We start from the raw sequence: 19,148 nt of genomic DNA, 5'->3' as shown, positions 1-19,148 counted from the left end.
AAATGGTCAAAACCTGAAATCCTTCACACTAAATCAATAACAAGACAAGAATGTGCACTATTACCACTCCTGTTCAAAATAGTTTTGGAAACATTAGCCACAGCAGTTACACAAGAGAAAGAAATAAAAGGAATAAAGATAGGAAATGAAGAAGTCAAATTGTCATTATTTGCAGATGACATGATACTCTATATAGAAGACCCCAAGAACTCCACCAAAAGTCTTCTAGACTTAATAACCAAATTCAGTAGTGTAGCTGGATACAAGGTCAACTCACAAAAATCAATAGCTTTCCTCTACTTGAACAACAGATTCACTGAGAAATAGGGCAAACAACTCCTTTCACAATAGCATCCAAAAAACTGAAATAACAAGGATCACCCTAACAAAAGGAAGCAAAGACTTCTTCTCTGAAAACTATAGCACTCTGAAAAGAGAGATTGAAGATGATATCAGAAAATGGAAAGACATCCCTTGCTCCTGAGTAGGAAGAATCAACATAGTGAAAAAGGCCATGCTGCCAAAACTGATATATAGATTCAATGCAATCCCAATTGAAATCCCAGCACCACACTTCATGGACCTGAGAAAACAATCCAAAAATTCATTTGGGACAAAAAAAGACCTAGAATAGCAAAAACCATTCTAGGCAACAGAGACATGGCAGGGAGTATCACAACCCCCAACTTGAGAGTATGCTACAAAGCTACTGTGATAAAACAAAACCACCAGCATGGTGTTGGCAAAGCAATAGCCCTGAGGACCAGTGGAACAGATTAGAAGATGCAGAAACAACTCTAGACACACTCAGCCACCTCATCTTTGACCAAGAAGCCAAACACCATCACTGAAGGTAAGATAGCCTCCTTAATAAATGGTCCTAGAAAAATTGGGTTTCAACTTGCCACAGATTAAAAGTAGACCTATCTTTGAAAGGAAGAAGTTAAACTGTCATTATTTGCTGATGATATGATACTTTACATAGAAGATCCAAAAAACTCTACCAAAACACTTCTAGACTTAATTGACAGATTTAGAAGACTACCTGGATATAAGGTCAACACTCAAAAAACAATAGCCCTCTTATACACAAACAGCAGACTCACTGAGAGAGAAATTAGGGAAACAATTCCTTATACAATAGCATCCCCAAAAAATGAAATATCTAGGAATCAATCTAACAAAGGAAGCAAAAGACTGCTACACTGAAAACTACAGCACCCTGAAAAAGGAGATTGAGGAGGATATAAGAAAATGGAAAGACATCACTTTTTCCTGGGTAGGAAGAAGTAATATAGTGAAAATGGTCATACTTCCAAAACTATTATATAGATTTAATGCAATGCCAAATGAAATTCCAATAATATACTTCACAGAACTAGAGAAAACAATCCAAAAATTCATTTGGAACCATAAGAGACCTAGAATAGCTAAAGCAATTCTAAGCAACAGAGACATGGCTGGGGGTATCACAATCCCCAACTTGAAACTATACTACAAAGCTACTGTGATAAAAACAGCATCGTACTGGCAAAGAAACAGACCTGAAGATCAGTGGAATAGATTAGAAGATGCAGAAACAACTCCAGACATACTCAGCCACCTCATCTTTGACAAAGGAGCCAACCACCCTCATTGAAGGAAAGATAGCCTATTTACTAAATGGTGTTGGAAAAACTGGATTTCAACCTGCCAAAGATTAAAACTAGACCCATACCTATCACCATGCACCAAACTAAGATTGAACTGGATTAAAGATCTAAATATTAAAACAGAAACACTAAAACTGCTGGAAGATAAGTTAGGTAGAACTCTAGAAGACATTGGCATAGGAAAAGACTTTATGAACAAAACCTCAGTAGCAGGGGAACTAGCACAAAGAATAAACTGGGATCTCATCTTATTAAAAATCTTTGCACTGCAAAAGAAACCACCAACAGAGCTGACAGACAACCTACAATGTGGGAAAAAAATTTTAGAACCTGTACCTCAGACAAAGGACTACTATCTAGAATATACAAAGAATTTTTAAAAAATCAGAATCCCCAAATTCAAAGACTCAATTCAAAAATGAGCATCTGAAATGAACAGACATTTCTCCGAAAAAGAAGCAAAAGCAGCAAACAAATATATGAAAAAATATTCAACATCCCTGGTCATTCGAGAGATGCAGATGAAAACAGCCCTGAGATTCCACCTCACCCCACAAAGAATGGCTGCTATCAAGAAATCAACCAATAACAAATGCTGGCAGGGCTGTGGGGAGAAAGGAACACTTCTCCATTGCAACGCTTCTCCATTGCTGGTGGGAGTGTAGACTGGTGCAACCACAATGGAAATCATTATGGAGATACCTCAAAGACCTAGGACTAGAGGTCCCATTTGACCCAGCTATTTCCCTGCTGGGTATCTTCCCAAAAGAATTAAAAGAATCATACCACAGAGATATATGTGCAACCATGTTCATAGCAGCACAGTTTGTAATAGCTAAAGCTTGGAAGCAGCCCAAGTGCCCATCAATTGGAAACTGGATAAAGAAAATGTGGTTTTTTTATAAAACGGAGTACTACTCAGCCATAAAGAAGGAGAAACTAGAGTCATTTATAGCTAAATGGATGCATATTGAGGCCATACTCTTAAGTGAAATAAATAGGACACATATGTGTAAATAGCTAATAGTTTCTCTAGTGTGAGAAACTGAGAGTGTAAATAAGGATTAAAAGGATTAATAACTAATAATTGATACTTTGAAATAGGAAAAGGTCCAAAGGGGTAGGGATGGTGGGAGGAGATGGGGAAAGGAAAGAATGTAAAGGAAAAATTATGAGAAAAGAGAAAAAAATGGAAACAAAATCTATGTAAATAGGGAAGGGTGGAGGCATGAAGGGCGCACAGGTAATGAGGAAACATAAGAACCAAGATACATCATGTATAGGTACAAGCACCCAATGATAAATGTAAATGTACTGCATACCTTAAATATACCAATAAAAGAATTTAAGCAAAAAATAAATACATACATAAAAATAAAACAATAGCTTAATAAAAAAAATGCTAGGTTCAAAAAAAAAACTAAATCTATCTCTCTCACCATGCACTAAACTAAAATCAAAATGGATTAAAGATCTAAATATTGAAATAGAAACTCTGAACCAGCTGGAACAGAGGTTAGGTAGAACTCTTGAAGACATTGGTGTAGGAAAAGATTTTATGAACAAAACCTCAATTGCCCATGAACTAGCACAATCAACAAGTGGGATCTCTTTTTATTAAAAAGCTTCTGCACAGCAAGAGAAACCACCAGCAGTGTGAAGAGACTATCCACAACCTGGGAAAAAATTTTCACCTGCTGTTCCTCAGACAAAAGTCTACTATCTAAAATCTATAAAGAATTTTAAAAAATCAGACCTCCCACATTTAAAGACCCAATCCAAAAATGAGCATCTGAAATCAACAGACATTTCTCAGACAAAGTAGAAATAGCAAATAAAAATATGAAAAAAATTTTCAACATCACTGGTCATTTGAGAGATGCAGATGAAAACAATGCTCAGATCACACCTCACCACAGAATGGCTGCTATTATGAAATCAACCAATAACAAATGCTGGAGGGGCTTTGGGGAAAGAGGAACACTGCTCCACTGCTGCTGGGAGTGTATACTGGTGCAACAACTGTGGAAATCAGCATGGAAATACCTCAAAAACTAGGACTGGAAGTCCCATTTAACTCAGCTCTTCCCCTGCTGGGTATCTTCCCCAAAGAATTAAAAGAATCATACCACAGTGATATATGTGCACCCATGTTCATACAAGCACAATTTGCAATAGCTAAAGCTTGGAAGCAGCCCAATTGCCCATACTAGATAAAGAAAATGTAGTTTTTGTACAAGAATGAAATACTACTCAACCATGAAGAATGAGAAACTAGAGACATTTATAGATAAATAGATGCACATTGAAGACATCTTCTTAAGTGAAATAAACAGGACAAACGTGTAAATACCGAATAGTTTCTCTAGTTTGAGAAACTGAAAGTGTAAATAAGGACTAAAAGGTATAATAGATAATGTGAAATAGGAAGAAAAGGGGCAAAGGGGAGGGGGAAGTAGGAGGGGCAGGGGAAAGGAAAGAAGGGAATGGAATGAAAATGAGAAAATGAAAAAATGGAAACAAAGTCTTTGTAAATAGGGAGGGATGGAGGGGTGGAAGGGAGGGCAGGGGAATGGGGAAAAAATAAGAACCAAGAGAGATTATGTAAAGGTGCAAATTTCCAATCATGAATGTCATTATATTGTACACCTAAAATGTACCAATAAAATTAGTTCAAAAAAATAAGTATCAAACCACAATGTACACAGTCTAAACAGGCAGAGTTGGTTCAGGCAGCCTCCCTGCTCCCGAGCTGAAATCTCCTCTAAAGTCCTTCTTTCCAAAAGCCTGATGGCTAGATTAGGTTGCTTCTTGATCTTCCCAAATCCAAAAATCTATAGTAAGATTCCAGTCTGAGCATCTCAAATAACTTAGCCAATTCACATAATTTCTTATGTGTTCCTATGTTTATACATTTCCTAGAACTTTTTTAAAAAATAATAATTCTTATACCTTTAATCCTAGCACTCTGAGAGGCTAATGCAGAAGGATTTCAAGTTGGAGCAAGTCTAGGCAACTTAACAAGGCCTTGTATCAAAATAAATATAAGAGGGCTGAGAAGTAGCCCAGAGGAAAGGCTTTGGGTTCAGTCCTAGTATGGCCCAAATAAAGGCAACAGACAATTCAATTTTTATTGAACAAGGTGCATAGTACTTATTCACTTTAATATTTTTTGGGGGGGTGTTATAATATGAATTCATGTTTAAAATCTATTTATAATTTATAAATATGACAGTTTATTTGGTTTATATAGTGTAAGAAGAAATACATTGCTAAGTTTAAATATTCATTTCATATCTCAATTAATCTCAAGCTAATCACACACATTTGTTTTCTTCCCAGTTGGAAAGACTTGTGGTTCATTATTCTGACTGCAATTCTGGTCAGTAGGAAAGTTATCTCTGTGACACCTGCCCCAGTGTGGTGTCTATGCCTATTTGTTCCTTCTTACAGAGAATGCTTACCTCAGCATAACTATCAAGACCCATTGCCCTGATAATAAAAGTGGGGTGATGACGAGGAAAAAGAAAACCATTAAGGTTACCTCATCTATCCAGATTTTCAAGTTGGTCATTTACCTTTTAGTTGAAGGGACACAAGTTGTAGATGTAGTGTTCCATTCCAGAGGCAGTTCAGGCCCTTCTAATACATGTTGGCCTTGTGCAGGAGAGATTCCAGGATGCTTCAGACAGTTTCTATTGACCTGTAATACTTTAATGAATAAATTCTGACTCAGTAGATCTAAAAGAAGGGAGAAGTAACCATTTTCCTCCAAAAAACAAAATAGACAAACAAGGTAGTTTTTTTTTAATTTTTGCTTTAATTTTTGCTTTTTTTTGCTTTGTTTTATTTTGTTCAAAAGTAGAGAAAATAGATTCAAAGGGAAATGCAGAGGGATTATTCTTAATGAGTAATTAAGAGAGTCATATGGTAACATAAGTTCTCTAGTCAAAACAGCTTTAGCTGCACAGAGCAGAGGTCTGTGCATGCCAGCTCAGAAATGGCAGATCTCACTCGTGTCACACAAAAAGATGCATTAGATTTCACTGGGCAGGACAGGCCAAAGCTGGCCCTGAGTACCATGGAAGCTCCATCTCCACCCTTCTTTATCTCTGCTTCTCTCTGAACCTCATCTTTCTCTTTTCTCCTTCATTTTATTCACAGTATTCTTTTCACCATCTCTTACATCTTGCCAAGCTTGTAAGGATTTCAGCACTAGCCCTTATACAAAAAAATGTTTCATTTCAGTCTTTCAATATCCTCATTCCAAAATTCCCCAGAAATGAAAGTTTATTTGATCAACTGCAGGTAGATGTCCATCCCCGCCTGCTCAGGTAGGTAGCTGTTGTAGAGAAGTGGACCGTGTGACACAAACTGCTAACCCAAGTACACTAGTCCTTGGATGCTATGAATGGTTCAATTTAGAAACCAGAAAATGCACCTCCCATAAGTCTGCTATACTGAGGGGTCATCTATGTAAATTTAGACTACTGTCTACTTATAACACCAGAAAATTAATGTTTTCTTTATATCAACAAAGAGGATTATCTCTGCCTGGGATTTCTGTTGTACCTCAATGCCCAGCAACTTCTTCTCTACCTGTCATAGCAAGCTACAGAGCATCTTAGCAACCTGGAGGCCCCATACCTAGTCTTTCTGGTTGTATAGTCTTGACTAAAATTATTTACCCTCTGGTTTTTGTTTTGTTTTCTGTGTTTTGGAGGGGTGAGGGTTAAACCATATAATCTTTGAGATTCTCCCTAGATCAAATGTGTTGTGATACACATTATCCTTATGTGGAGAATTAAACTTGGGTTAATAAATGTCACAGAAATGACTACAGCCTTTCTCTTTAAAAGGATTACATTATTTCTTAACTAACTCTCTCACATTCCCCTTACACTTCATCCCACACCAATCATCAATAATATCAAAGTATTTCTGGTGGCCTAAGCAAGTCTGGAACATTGCTCTGTGTTCTTCCTAATTTCCTCTCAGCCAAGAATGTCCTTGGTACCATTCCCTTCTACTGGAACCCTTAATACCATTACTTATCCTTTAAGCACCAGTTAAAACATAACATCCTATCTGAAGCTTATCCTGAGAATAAGAATTAATTGTCTTTTAGAGCACAAGATACTGATGCACCTTTTCTACCATGAACCTCATTTAGACTTATGCTATTCTTATTTGCTATTTTTTCTATATCTCTTACTAAATAATAAGTGTCTGGAGCACAGAGATTATTTCTTAGTCTTCCATGTACCTCCACCATGGCATCTAGGAAATCATTTAGAATGGACACTGAATAAGTGAATGAATATGGGAGTGAACATATATTAATGAAAAAATATATAAAATGAAATATTCTAAATGAAAAAATCTGAAACCAGAAATCCAGTACTCCCAAGAGCATAAAATACTTTATTAAAAATATTTTAAACATTTTTGTGGCATAATGAGATAATGTGATGACAATTTTTTATAAAAACCATCATGTCTCAAATTTATCAATATTATATCATGGTCACTAATCCAATTAACCAGGTCAAGAGGAAATCAGTTTCATAATCTTTTCTCCACTTTGGTAATAATGGTTCTTTATTCAAGTATCCAAATGGTTAAAATCAATTTCCTTTGCTAATTGTTATGCATCATCATGAACTCCAGTGAAAATGTTAAGTGTTCTTTACTCAAAATCCTGTAAAAGGCAAATATTCTAGCTACCCTCCCTTTTATATCTGCTCTTTACCATGGGAATCTGACCTTGCTGCACTTCTGATTTTATCCTCAACATGTTTTTAACTAGCTGCTCTGGTTTCATCTTGTAAAATCTGGCAAGGTCAGCAAGCTTGACTGTAACACTACCACCTCCTGCTGATTTTGACTCCATGTCTGTGTCTAGTTAGTTCTGTAAAGAAAAGTAATGTCCTTCTTTGAAGGATTGTTCAATCACATGATTGTTTCTACAGGGATCTTAGGTTGCAGTTAAGAGTCTCTTCTGTGGCCTATTTAGAAAATACCAACAGCTCAGTACATGGGTTTTTAAAAAATCCATCATTTTGTTGTGTCCTGACCTTGTAGTTGCTTGACATTAAATGGATGAACAAAAGACAATGAGTAGCAAAAGAGAATTTGCCTGTGATTTTTCAAATTATTAGTTCTCTAAACAGTAAAAACTCTGTGTCCTTCCCAATAAAAATCACTAATTGTATTGCTTTGATTTCATAGTTTGTTCTATTAATTTCTTTCCTCCGTTTTAGAACTAGGCAAAAAGACAGGTTTTGTGAACAATTATGTTATCTTTCTTGCAAATTCTCTTTAAAGGTGAATATATTCTCACCTAATTAAATTGGTTTGTGTTAATGGAATTGGACTGGAGGGGAGAAATGATATTTTAATTTTTTTTGTCTTAAAATTCTGTTTTAAAGAAATGAAAATAATCTGATAAACTATTTCAATAATGTCAGAGATTCTTAAGAACTCAAAGTAACCCTAAAGAATTTAGACTTGACAAAATGCCAGCAATCGATGCATATAATCAATCATGTGGAGGAGTGCATTTAGAGACCACCAATAAATATTTGATGAAAAAAGTTGAAAATATTCAAACACCAGACAGGAAGACCTGGGTATCATCACCTCAGAAAGTGGGCAAAACTAATGCATTTGCAGTTGTCTGAAACCTCCTCAACTTCATTGCCCTCTCAAAAACAATATAAAAAAAAGATGACCAGAGGGAAAATGATCAATCTGAAAATAAGAAATGAGAGCTACTGAGAACTAAAATCAAGTATTGTTTACTTAGCATCTTCCAGAATAAAAGACTGCATCTGGGAGACACTAACACAGGCATTAGAAATAAAAACTCTTTTATGAGGGCGGGGGATTTAGCTCAGTGGTTCCAGAGCCTGCCTTGCAAACACAAGATCCTGAGTCCAATCCCTGGTACCAAAACAAAACAAAACAAAAACAAAAACAAACCTCTTTTATAAAAACAAAATAAATTATTCAGCATCACCATATTCTAAAGAAAACTCCTTATTATTCACCTGCCTCTGTGTTCATGCTACATTCACCAAGACTGCCAGTTATTGATTTTATAATAGTATGAGTTTTGACTAAACAAGGCACTTGAATGTTCCCATTACTAATTGATAATTAAGGCAGTCTTCCATGAATTATTAGCAGTCTTCCATGAATTAAAATAATATTTTTCATAATCAAGGTAATAGAAAGTGCCCTGTTAAGAATGTAATTGTGTATACAATATGATGACATTCATGATTAGGAATTTGTACCTTTACATGATGTATCTGTACCACTAAATAATGAATTTTTTAAAAGAATGTAATTGTGGACATGTAAATTAAAGACCACAGGCTGAGTCTTAAACACTGAGACCTTCTAAACATCTCCATTGATAAACATCATTACTTGCTTTGTTTTTTAATTTTATATTAAAGAATAATATAGGTAGAGGAAAGAGTTCAGTTCACAACTGCATTGCATGTTCAATTTTCATAATCTAAATTTACCCTTGTAACAACCAGTTCTATCTAGCCAGATCAACATTTCAGTAACTCATGTATCCTACAGGCAAGAACTCCCTCCCCACAAAGACCAGCCATTATTGAACTGTACTATTATTAGTTTTGCTTTGTTTTGGTGCTTATACAAATAGAATTAATTATACAGTATGCTCTCTTCCATGCCTGGCCTCTTTCACTTAACACTATGCAAGTAAAATTCATACAGTTTCCTAGAGTCTTCACATTTATTGTTGTCATGTATTTTCAAACAGTTTATAGTGGGAACAACTACAAATAGGGTTTGGGGGTTATATTTTAAGACAAGTGGCTATTTATGAGTATAATCAGCTTTAGTGAGTTTTGAAAACAGGTCTTACAAGCACTAATAGTTTTTGCCCCCCCCCAGCATCATGAGTTACAATTAGTGCATATTTTCCCCAGTGCATATCTTCTTTGAATCTACAATAAATATTATGTTCTTTTGTGTTGATCTATGACTCTGATCTTCAAATATTTTAATCAAAAACTTATGAACTAAATATATAATTTGTTGCACCAAATATTGTATTAAATGTTCATTGCTGTATGAGCTCTCACAGTGTATTATAGTAAGTAATGCAAAGACTTAGGTTAAAATATATATTCTAACCAATCATTGGCAAGTAAGTTGCAACAAAAATTTCTTGGCAATTAGAGCTTGAATACAAAATAAGAAATGCAGAAACTTCATTCATTTCTTCAAAATAGAAGGGAAAAATAATTTTTACCACACTGTGAAATATGAAACTCATCTATTCAAAAATGTTTTCAGGAACTTTGATTAGAAAATTTACAAGGCCTTAATGAGAATTCTTTTCTAGTTTGACAATGATTAAAGGCAAGCCATCATTTAGAACATAACAGTTTACAAATGAAAATTCCTTGTCTCTGAAACAGGATGTTGAAACCAATTATGCAAATATGTGGAAAGGAGAAAGACCAGATTTTAAACTTTTTAATATGGCCAAAGAATACATTTTTGAGCCAAACTCAGTTTTTGTAGCTGATATTCTATACACTTAAAACAATGGCAAAACAAAAATATTACGTACACACCAGTTTTCTGATGTTAATCTAAAACAACTGTGACCCCTACTGTCCACATGTATTTGTACATTTGGATTCTCAATACAAAGCTAAGTATCATTGCTGATAGTTCCTTGAGCTTCTGATTTTTTTTTTGAGACAGGACCTCCCTATATGTTACAGACTGTCCTTGATCTCACTGTGCAGCCATGCTAGCTTCAAATACATAGCAAAATATCCTGCCTCTACTTCCCTAGTGCTGGGATTACAGGCATGTACCACCATTCCCGGTGGGAAAGCTTCTGATTTTTTAAATGACCAGTGGGATGAAAATCAATTAAGGATCTAAAAATTATCCCTCAGATTCTGAAAAAAAGTAAGAGAGAATTTAGCAAAATTTAAAGAAAATACAAATGTGTCAGCATGTTATAGCTCTACTTCTCTTCAAAATTTCCCACAAACTATTGCATCTGTCTGTCTTTTTTTCACCATTTGTGTATGGCTAAGCTTGTAATATGAAAAGGAATATCTTGTTGTACTAAGTTGAAAGGGGACTACTATAATGAAATATTGTCACAGCAACTGAAAACCCAATTTGATTATTTAAGTTTCTTAGTTCAAATGCAGGCATTAATACAAGTTTTCCCATGCAGAGAAAAGTATACACAGTAGTATATTAAGTATATTTCTAGGCCTCCACTTCCTTGGTGGGACTTTTAGGTAGCATTCAAGGAGAAAGATTAACTGAACATCTCAGCAGACCAAGTCACTGTCCATTTTTGTGTGCAATGTAGGATGAAGGTTGTCAAAAAGTGGAATACTGCTTATCAAGAGAGCTTCCCTAAATGGGGAGGGGATCAAGGGATGGTGGGAGGGGAAGCAAAAGGAAGAAAAGGGAATGAAAAAAGGAATTTAAGATGTGTTATGTACATGCAACACCTCCACACAAGGAATGTAAACATGTACTGCAAGCATATACCAATAAAAGTTAATTTTAAAAATTTTAACATATCTATTGAGACTTTTCTAGGTAACAGGCACTGTGCTAAGTGTTTTATACTCATTTTTTCCACTTAATATTTGGAGCTTTATGAGCTCTTTATTATTATCTCAATTTCAGAAAGTTTAAATAAATTGCCCAAAGTTATACACCCAGTGACTACATGGAAGTACCAAGACCCAAACAAAAACCTGTCTGACTCCAAAGCACAGACTTTTGTATTAAACCATTCTATCACCTAAATCCTATCTTATTAGGATTTTTTTAAAACATCAAAAATAAGAATAAAAATATAATTTCTTCAAAAAATGATAGACATTTTCCTAACTGTATGAATTAAATTCAATAAATATTTCTCTATTGCTACTATGTAAACAAAACATTGTCTTATTTTAAAGAAAAATCAAAGTATGAAGTATAAAAGGCAAAAGACAAGAAGTAATTCTGAAGAAGAGAAATACCTAATAAACACTTGAAAACAACTTAACCTCCTTGTAACAAAAGGATGTAGATTAAAACAATAAAGTTCAGTTTTTGCCTTGGCAAAAATTAACATTTATCCCTATTAAGTACTAACAAAATATGTGGAAATTGTTCTTTATAGGAATGTAGGGCTCTAAAATGGTTTTAACTGTCAAGAGTTGGGGAAGAGTTTAGCATAAAGTCTTAAAAATGCAAAAAAACATAACCTATGATCCAACATTCTCAATTCTGGTAATATATCCTCAGAGAAATGTTAACGTAGAAACTTAAATGGTGTGTATATAAATTATTTGCAGTAGCAATTTCCAATATTTAAGAACTAGAAAAATCTTAGGCATTTATCCCTTTGGAAACAGGTAAATTAACCAGCTCTTAGAATACTACACAGCATTTAAAAGGAATGAAATGAGCCATTTGATTTTCTTGTATTCCCTTAAAAAGCATCAAATTTTCTTTATGGCAGCCAAATTATTACATATCTGTTTAATCTTTTAAAGACTTATTTTTTTCTTTTAGGGCAGCTCAAAAGAAGACTGTATGATTAATTTAATTCCATTTAGAGGTCATAACTTTTTTGCAGTTTCTATGTTCAACAAGAGCTCCCTACTATGTTAGTGAGAACCAAATGATTCCCAGTCCTGTATAAGATGTGAGAATTGTTAATCTTTCAGCTCCTCAATAACTCTTTCCAAAAACTTGTTCATATCTGACCTCATAGGGTGGGTTTAACCCTGTGAAACCATATATTAGTATTTATCCAATGTGTTAAGGGGACTTTTACACAGTTTTCCTATACTTTTTCCTCTGCAGCTATCTCCTATTGGGCACTATGCCTCCAAAATCCTCCTTTCATCCCAGCAATCTGTTTTCAACAGCTTCTGTTCATGTTATTCCTTTCTTCACTGCAGCTTGGAAATTAGCTTTAGACAGAAAGTCTGGTCTTTCAGTGTAGGTATATACTTGAATCATGCCTGCTGAGGGGTCACTGTCTCAGGTTTTTTGTTTTCCGGTATATAAAAATACCTACTTTCTATGGGATTTTCAGGTTTCTAACTTGTTTGTGGTAAAAGGATAATTTCAAATTCTTGTACTCTTTCATGGCTGAAAGCAAGTTGGCTATCTATATCTATATATGATTATATATGGGTAAATACATTATATATGCATATATAAATTTGGAGAATATATGGTCCTACTTGTATATTAATGCGATGAATGATAGTGGGAAAGATATAATAAGCAAGTGACATTTGTAAAGTATACAGAAGACAGAGGGTTTCTGGAACCAGTTCCTTGTGTTGGCAAAGGCAGGATGTTACCATTTCCACGGAATTCAGATGGCTTAAATAAAATTGTGGCTAGGACATTTCATATGTGTGACTACAGGAGAGAAAGTGTTAGAGATTCAAGAGAAGAGAAGAATCTGTGAAATGGTAGCACAGAAAAGTAGGAGAGTAAATGAGTTAGGGATTTCCAAGCAGCAATAACAGCCAATCTGTGTTTGGCAGCAATATTTTAAATGAAAACAGAGCCTGATGCAGAAATATTGGAAAGAAATACACAGAGACACAGAATTCAGATAAAATAATAAAATTTCTTCTCGAGAGTGGGTGGGAATGCCAGAAACCAGTCTGATCAATATCTGTGCCCCCTTTGTTCAGCATTTCCCTTTTTATATCCTTTTTAGCCATTATCTCATCCCTAGTGGTCTTTGATGTGTAAATACAATTCCAGTTCCTATTTACAAGTCACAGACACAAGATAGGCCATATACATTGTAAATTCACCCTGGCAGGGTAACTTTGTTAGGTTAATGAAGTTACTGATTAGAGTCAGATAATCTTCACCTTAAACAAGGAGTTACAGGAAAAGCAAATCTTAAAAGAACACATTACTTATTTTGCTTCTACAACTACCTTAATACTCAATCTATTAAGTTATCTAAAACTTTTCCATATCATTCCTCCCTCTGTTTACTTTGAGGTAATTCTTCTATCCATTACAAGTTCTATCCAGTTTATCTACATTTTTTAACACTAGCATTTGGTAGTCTTGAGCTGCAGCACTGTGCTACCTTATAAATTTTGAAATCCATTGGATGACACAAGGACCAAATATTAATATTAATATTATTAACAAGAAGGAGACTTAGAAGAGTTCTGATCCAAGTTTTTTTCATTCTGCCCAAGTAAAATTAATCTCACAGGACAGCTCTCCTATACCAAATTTCTCATCAAGAGCCTTGATCGGATCTTTTAGTTTGCCTAGTGATTCTTGTACTATACCAGATTTATTAGCATATTAACAACTCTCTGAACTACTAAGTGCTTGGGCATAGGGCCCCAGTGTGGGGGTGGGGTTCTGGTCAGAGAAGAATGGAGTCCCAGGACCTGCCAACCTAAGACCCCTGCTTGTGTTCCCGTAGCCCTGGCAGAGATCCTAAGTGTGAAGGACATCAGTGGCCAGAAGCTTTTCTATGTCCATTACACTGACTGCTGGACCTAAAGAAGATCCAGTTCCCCAAGAAAGAGCCCAAAACCCCCACCAAGAACAGACTTCAGGTTTCTTGGCCTGGGTAGCCAGAGAGAGAAGTGCCAGCCTCCGCCCAGCCCAGCGGGAAGACCTTGCCAATCCCAGTCCAGATCACACTCTGCTTCAATCTGTCCAAGGAGCGGGAGGCCATTCCTGGTGGAGAGCCTGACCAGCCGCTCTCCTCCAGCTCCTGCCTGCAACTCAACCACTGCTCAATGAAAGGGAAGGTGGAGGTGGTTTCACCAGCAACTTCGGTGCCCAGCGAGACAGCCCCAGCTTCCGTTTTTCCCCAGAATGTATCACCTTGTAGGGCAGTGGCAGCTCAGCCAGGACGGAAACAAAGATCAAATTGCCTGGGCACTGATAAGGATTCCCAGGACAGCTCAGATGGAATACCATCAGCCCCACGCATGACTGGCAGCTTAGTATCTGACAGGAGTCACAACAACATTATCACCCAGATGAAGAACATTGAATGCATTGAGCTGGGCAGGCATTGCCTCAAGCCGTGGTACTTCTCCCCATACCAACAGGAGCTCACCATGCTGCCCGTCCTCTACCTATGTGAGTTCTGCCTCAAGTATGGCCATAGCCTGAAGTGTCTACAGTGTCACTTGACCAAGTGTGACCTGCAGCACCCACCAGGCAATGAGATTTATGGTAAGGGCACCATCTCATTCTTTGAGATCGATGGACGGAAAAACAAGAGTTACTCCCAGAATCTGTGTCTTTTGGCCAAGTGTTTCCTTGACCACAAGACCTTGTACTATGATACAGACCCCTTCCTCTTCTATGTCATGACAGAATATGACTGCAAGGGCTTCCACATTGTGGGCTACTTCTCCAAGGAAAAGGAGTCCACAGAAGACTACAACGTGGCCTGCATCCTGATGCTGCCTCCCTACCAGTGCTGGGGCTATGGCAAGCTGCTCATTGAGTTCAGCTATGAACTCTCCAAGGTGGAAGGGAAGACAGGGACCCCTGAGAAGCCCCTCTTGGATCTTGGACTCCTATGCTATAGAAGTTACTGGTCCCAGACCATCCTGGGGATTCTGATGCAGCTGAAGTCAGAGAGTGGAGAGAGGCCACAGATCACTATCAACGAGATCGTGAAATTACCAGTATCAAGAAAGAGGATGTCATCTCCACCCTGCAGTACCTCAACCTCATCAACTACTACAAGGGCCAGTACATCCTCACTCTGTCAGAGGACATCATGGATGGGCATGAGCGGGCTATGCTCAAGCGACTCCTTCAAATTGACTCCAAGTGTCTGCACTTCACTCCCAAGGACTGGAGCAAGAGAGGAAAGTGGTGACCAGAAACTGCCCATTGCAGTGGCATGATCCAGCAGAACCGGGGCTGTCAGCCTGCTCCACCTCCACCCTGGGTCTCCTAGGAGACCAAGGGAGACAGGGGTGAGGACAGTTCCCAGAGGAGGGGACCAGCCAGGGAAGGGTCAGCACTAAGGCGAGCTCAGGGCTCAGGCCAGCTCCATGGTCAGCTGCCTACAGGCCCAGGCTCACCCTGAACCAGGGACTGAGCAAGCCAGGCAGCTGTGTACAGTGAGATGGGGCATGGGGTGCTCTGTACAGAAGGCTGGTGACTGTAAAAATTTCTTTTATAAAGTAAAAGCTGGGGGTAGGGTAAAAAAAAAAAAAACTCTCTTCACCAAGAAATAAGCAAGTCCCTCCTTTCTGAGCAAATTGAGAGCATGCCTATTTTGTAATGACATTGGCCAATCTAGTTGGGTTTCTAAAGCCTGAAGTGTGTCTCAAATTTCCTCAAGATCTTTTTAAACTTCTTGTCCTAATGAAATATATTACTCCTTGTAACCAAATAAGATCCCATGGGGCTGGCATATACATATAGGATTACATTGACCTTGTTTACAATTGTTACAATTACCAGTGGCTCATCCAACAAGGGAGCCATTGATCCAAACTTGTGTTTTCTCTTTTGAATATAATTTTTCATTAGAATAGCCTCCCACAGTCAGAAGTTATCCCAGGTCCCCCATAATGTTTTTATCAAAGAATATTGTAAACAGATAGCCTTCTGGTTCCCATTTTACCATTTTAAAAGTCACATATTGTTCATCAAACTTTTCATAACTAGGCCTAAACACCCATAGTTCAAAAACAAAGAAACTTAAGGCAGTGGTGATCTGGCACAGCACAATAATCCATGTTATCCTTGTTGGTATTCTTCAGCCATGCATTGGCTCACCAGCCTCCAGAGTGGTGAGAGCAGGGCTTTGAGTGAGTTGTCTTTCTCAGCTTTCAGCATCAGCTTTATTGTTACCTTGTGCAACAAAGTCTTTGCCTTTCTGATGTCCTGAACAATATATTACTGTGACTTTGCTAGGTTCCCACACTGCCTCTAGCAACTGTGTAATTTCCTGTTTATTTTTAATTAGCTTCCCTTCTGCCATGAGAAGACCTCACTCTCGGTAAATCATGCCAATGATGTATAATGTAGCAAATGCATAGCAAAAGTCCATACATATATATATATATACCTTTTTTACCCTTTGCCCATCGGAGTGCCCATATGAGTGCCCAGAGCTTGGCACATTGCACCGATGGTCCCACCTAGGACCACCTCATCCTTCATGGTTAGTGCATATCCAGCAAGATGAACCCCATCTTCCATGAAGCTGCTCCCATCCGTGAACAGAACGAGGTCAGCATCAGACAAGGGTGTCATTTGCAAGTCAGGGAGGCTGGAAAAGATCTCATCAGTGACACTCAAGCAGTCTTAATCAGGAAGGCCTGTCTCCATGGGCAAGAAGGTAGCAGGATTTAAAGTTTATATAGAAATAAACCACAAGCGGGGATTCTCATAGAGAAGGGCTTGATACTGAGTAACCTAATTATTTGAGAGCCAATGATGCTCCCTTGTGTTCAGCAGTTCTAGGACCTGGTGTGGAACCTGCACAGTCAGTTCCTGACTTAAAGTCAGCTTGTCTGGGTTTTTTTGAATCAACAGAACTGAAGTTGCTAAGGCCCAAAACAATGAGGCCATCCTTTTATTACTGAATCTAAATTTTTAGACAAATATGCCACCGGTTTATTCCATGGGCCTACTTCTTGGGTCAACATTCCAAGGGCCACATGGGGTTTTTTTCAGTCATATATAGAATAAAAGGCCACTTTACATCTGGTATGCCTAGGGCTGGGGTGGCTGCCTAAGTCAATTTAAAAATTTTTAAAGCTTCCCCCTGTTCTACAGTCCAATGCAGATGATTCTCCCCTTGTCCCTTTAGGGCTTCATAAAGGAGTTTAGAGATTTCTGTAAAACCCAGAATCCAAATTCTACAGAAGCCTGCTGCCCCAAGAAACCTTCTCAGCTATTTCTTTGTTTGGAGTTCAGGGATGGGACTAATAACCTTTCATTTCCTAGGCAACGCATGCCCTGTGTTATTTGAAATCCTCAATATTTAACATGCTGTACACAAATCTGGGCTTTCTCCCATGATACCTTATATCCAGTTTCCTTGTAAGTGCAGCAACAACTTTTTGGTGCCTTCCCAGCACTGTTTTTGGGTTGGGCTGCATAATAGTAAGTCAACCACATACTGCAGTAGGACACAGCTATATTGTTCCACAGGGAAGGCAAGCAAGTCCTTGGCTAGTGTTCCCCAAAAAGCATGGGTGAGTTTTAAATCCCTGTGGCAATCTAGTCCAAGTAAACTGAGTATTTTTCCCATCACTCGGGTCTTCCCATTCAAATGCAAAGATGGGTTGACTGAGGGGAGTGATGAGAAGGCAAAAGAAGGCATCTTTTAAATCCAAACATGTAAACCATGCTGTTTCTGGGAGTATCAGACCCAACAAAGCATAGGGGTTAGGGACCACTGGGTACAGCATTACTGTTCTGTCATTTACAACCTGTAGATCTTGCACTGGCCTATAGTCCCCATTGGGTTTCCGAACAGGCAGCAAAGGGGTGTTCCAAGGTGATGTACATTCTCTAATAAGTCCAAGTTCCTTTAATCTCATGATATGGGGTTTAATTCCAATTCAGGCTTGCCTGGACATTAGGTATAGTTTTACACCAATGGGGCCAAATTGTCTTTTAATTTCATAACTGTGGGTGGATGATTCTTAGCTAAGTCTGGGGGCAATTCCTCTGTCAATACTCTAGGAAACATAGTTCTTAATTCTTGTGGAGCCTGGAAAACATCATCCACATTGTAACACTGCCATTCACCCTCTCTTTTGGTTGTTACCATCATGATGAGATCTCTTCCTGGGTCTAAATGCAGAGATGCATTTCCTCATTAGATGAACATTATTGTAGCTCCCAATTTAGATAATAAATCTCTTCCTAGTAAGGGGCTAGGACATTCTGGCATATACAAGAATTCATGTTTCACTTTATGTTCTCCAATTTCACACATCCTTTCATAGCAAAACTGGTGCTTTTCTGAAATTCCAGTGGCACTGATCACTTGGATGTGCTCTCCGCTCAGAGGGGCAACTGGAGCTGTTACTACTGAATGTTCTGTGCCACTCTCCACCATTAAGGACATATTTTGGCCCCCTATTTATATATCAACCGTGGGCTCATGGGGACCTAGCTGCATTGAGCCCGGTCTGTGTCAGTCACTGTCCTCTATCACAGGCAACACTGTGCCAGTATCTTTCCTTTCCTTCAAGTCCTGCTTTTTCATTTCCTTGAGCCTGGTCTCTCTTTTTCCTTCTCTTCCTTGGCTCCCATAGCTACTGCTATCTTCCTTCCTGGCTCTCTTTCTCTTTCACTATTTACATACACTTTCCCAGCTAATTGCAACAATTGCATTATATTCATGCCTTCCCAAGTCTCCTGCCTTTGGGTTTCCCTTCTAATGTCTGGTGCTGACTGGGTTACAAAAGTAAT

The 19,148-nt window shown here is 37.8% G+C and overlaps 1 pseudogene; it reads left to right on the top strand.

Moving 5' to 3' along the window:
• The first annotated feature begins 14,674 nt into the window (after positions 1-14,674).
• Positions 14,675-15,618, top strand: LOC101724370 (histone acetyltransferase KAT5 pseudogene; annotated as a pseudogene).
• The last annotated feature ends 3,530 nt before the right edge of the window (positions 15,619-19,148 follow it).

Source organism: Heterocephalus glaber, unplaced genomic scaffold, assembly GCF_053883595.1.
Source record: "Heterocephalus glaber isolate CG9 unplaced genomic scaffold, H.glaber_assembly_v1.0 deba00001497, whole genome shotgun sequence".
Taxonomy (NCBI): Eukaryota; Metazoa; Chordata; class Mammalia; order Rodentia; family Bathyergidae; genus Heterocephalus; species Heterocephalus glaber.
Note: the sequence above shows the minus strand (reverse complement) of the source record. Positions and strands in the feature narration are given on the sequence as shown.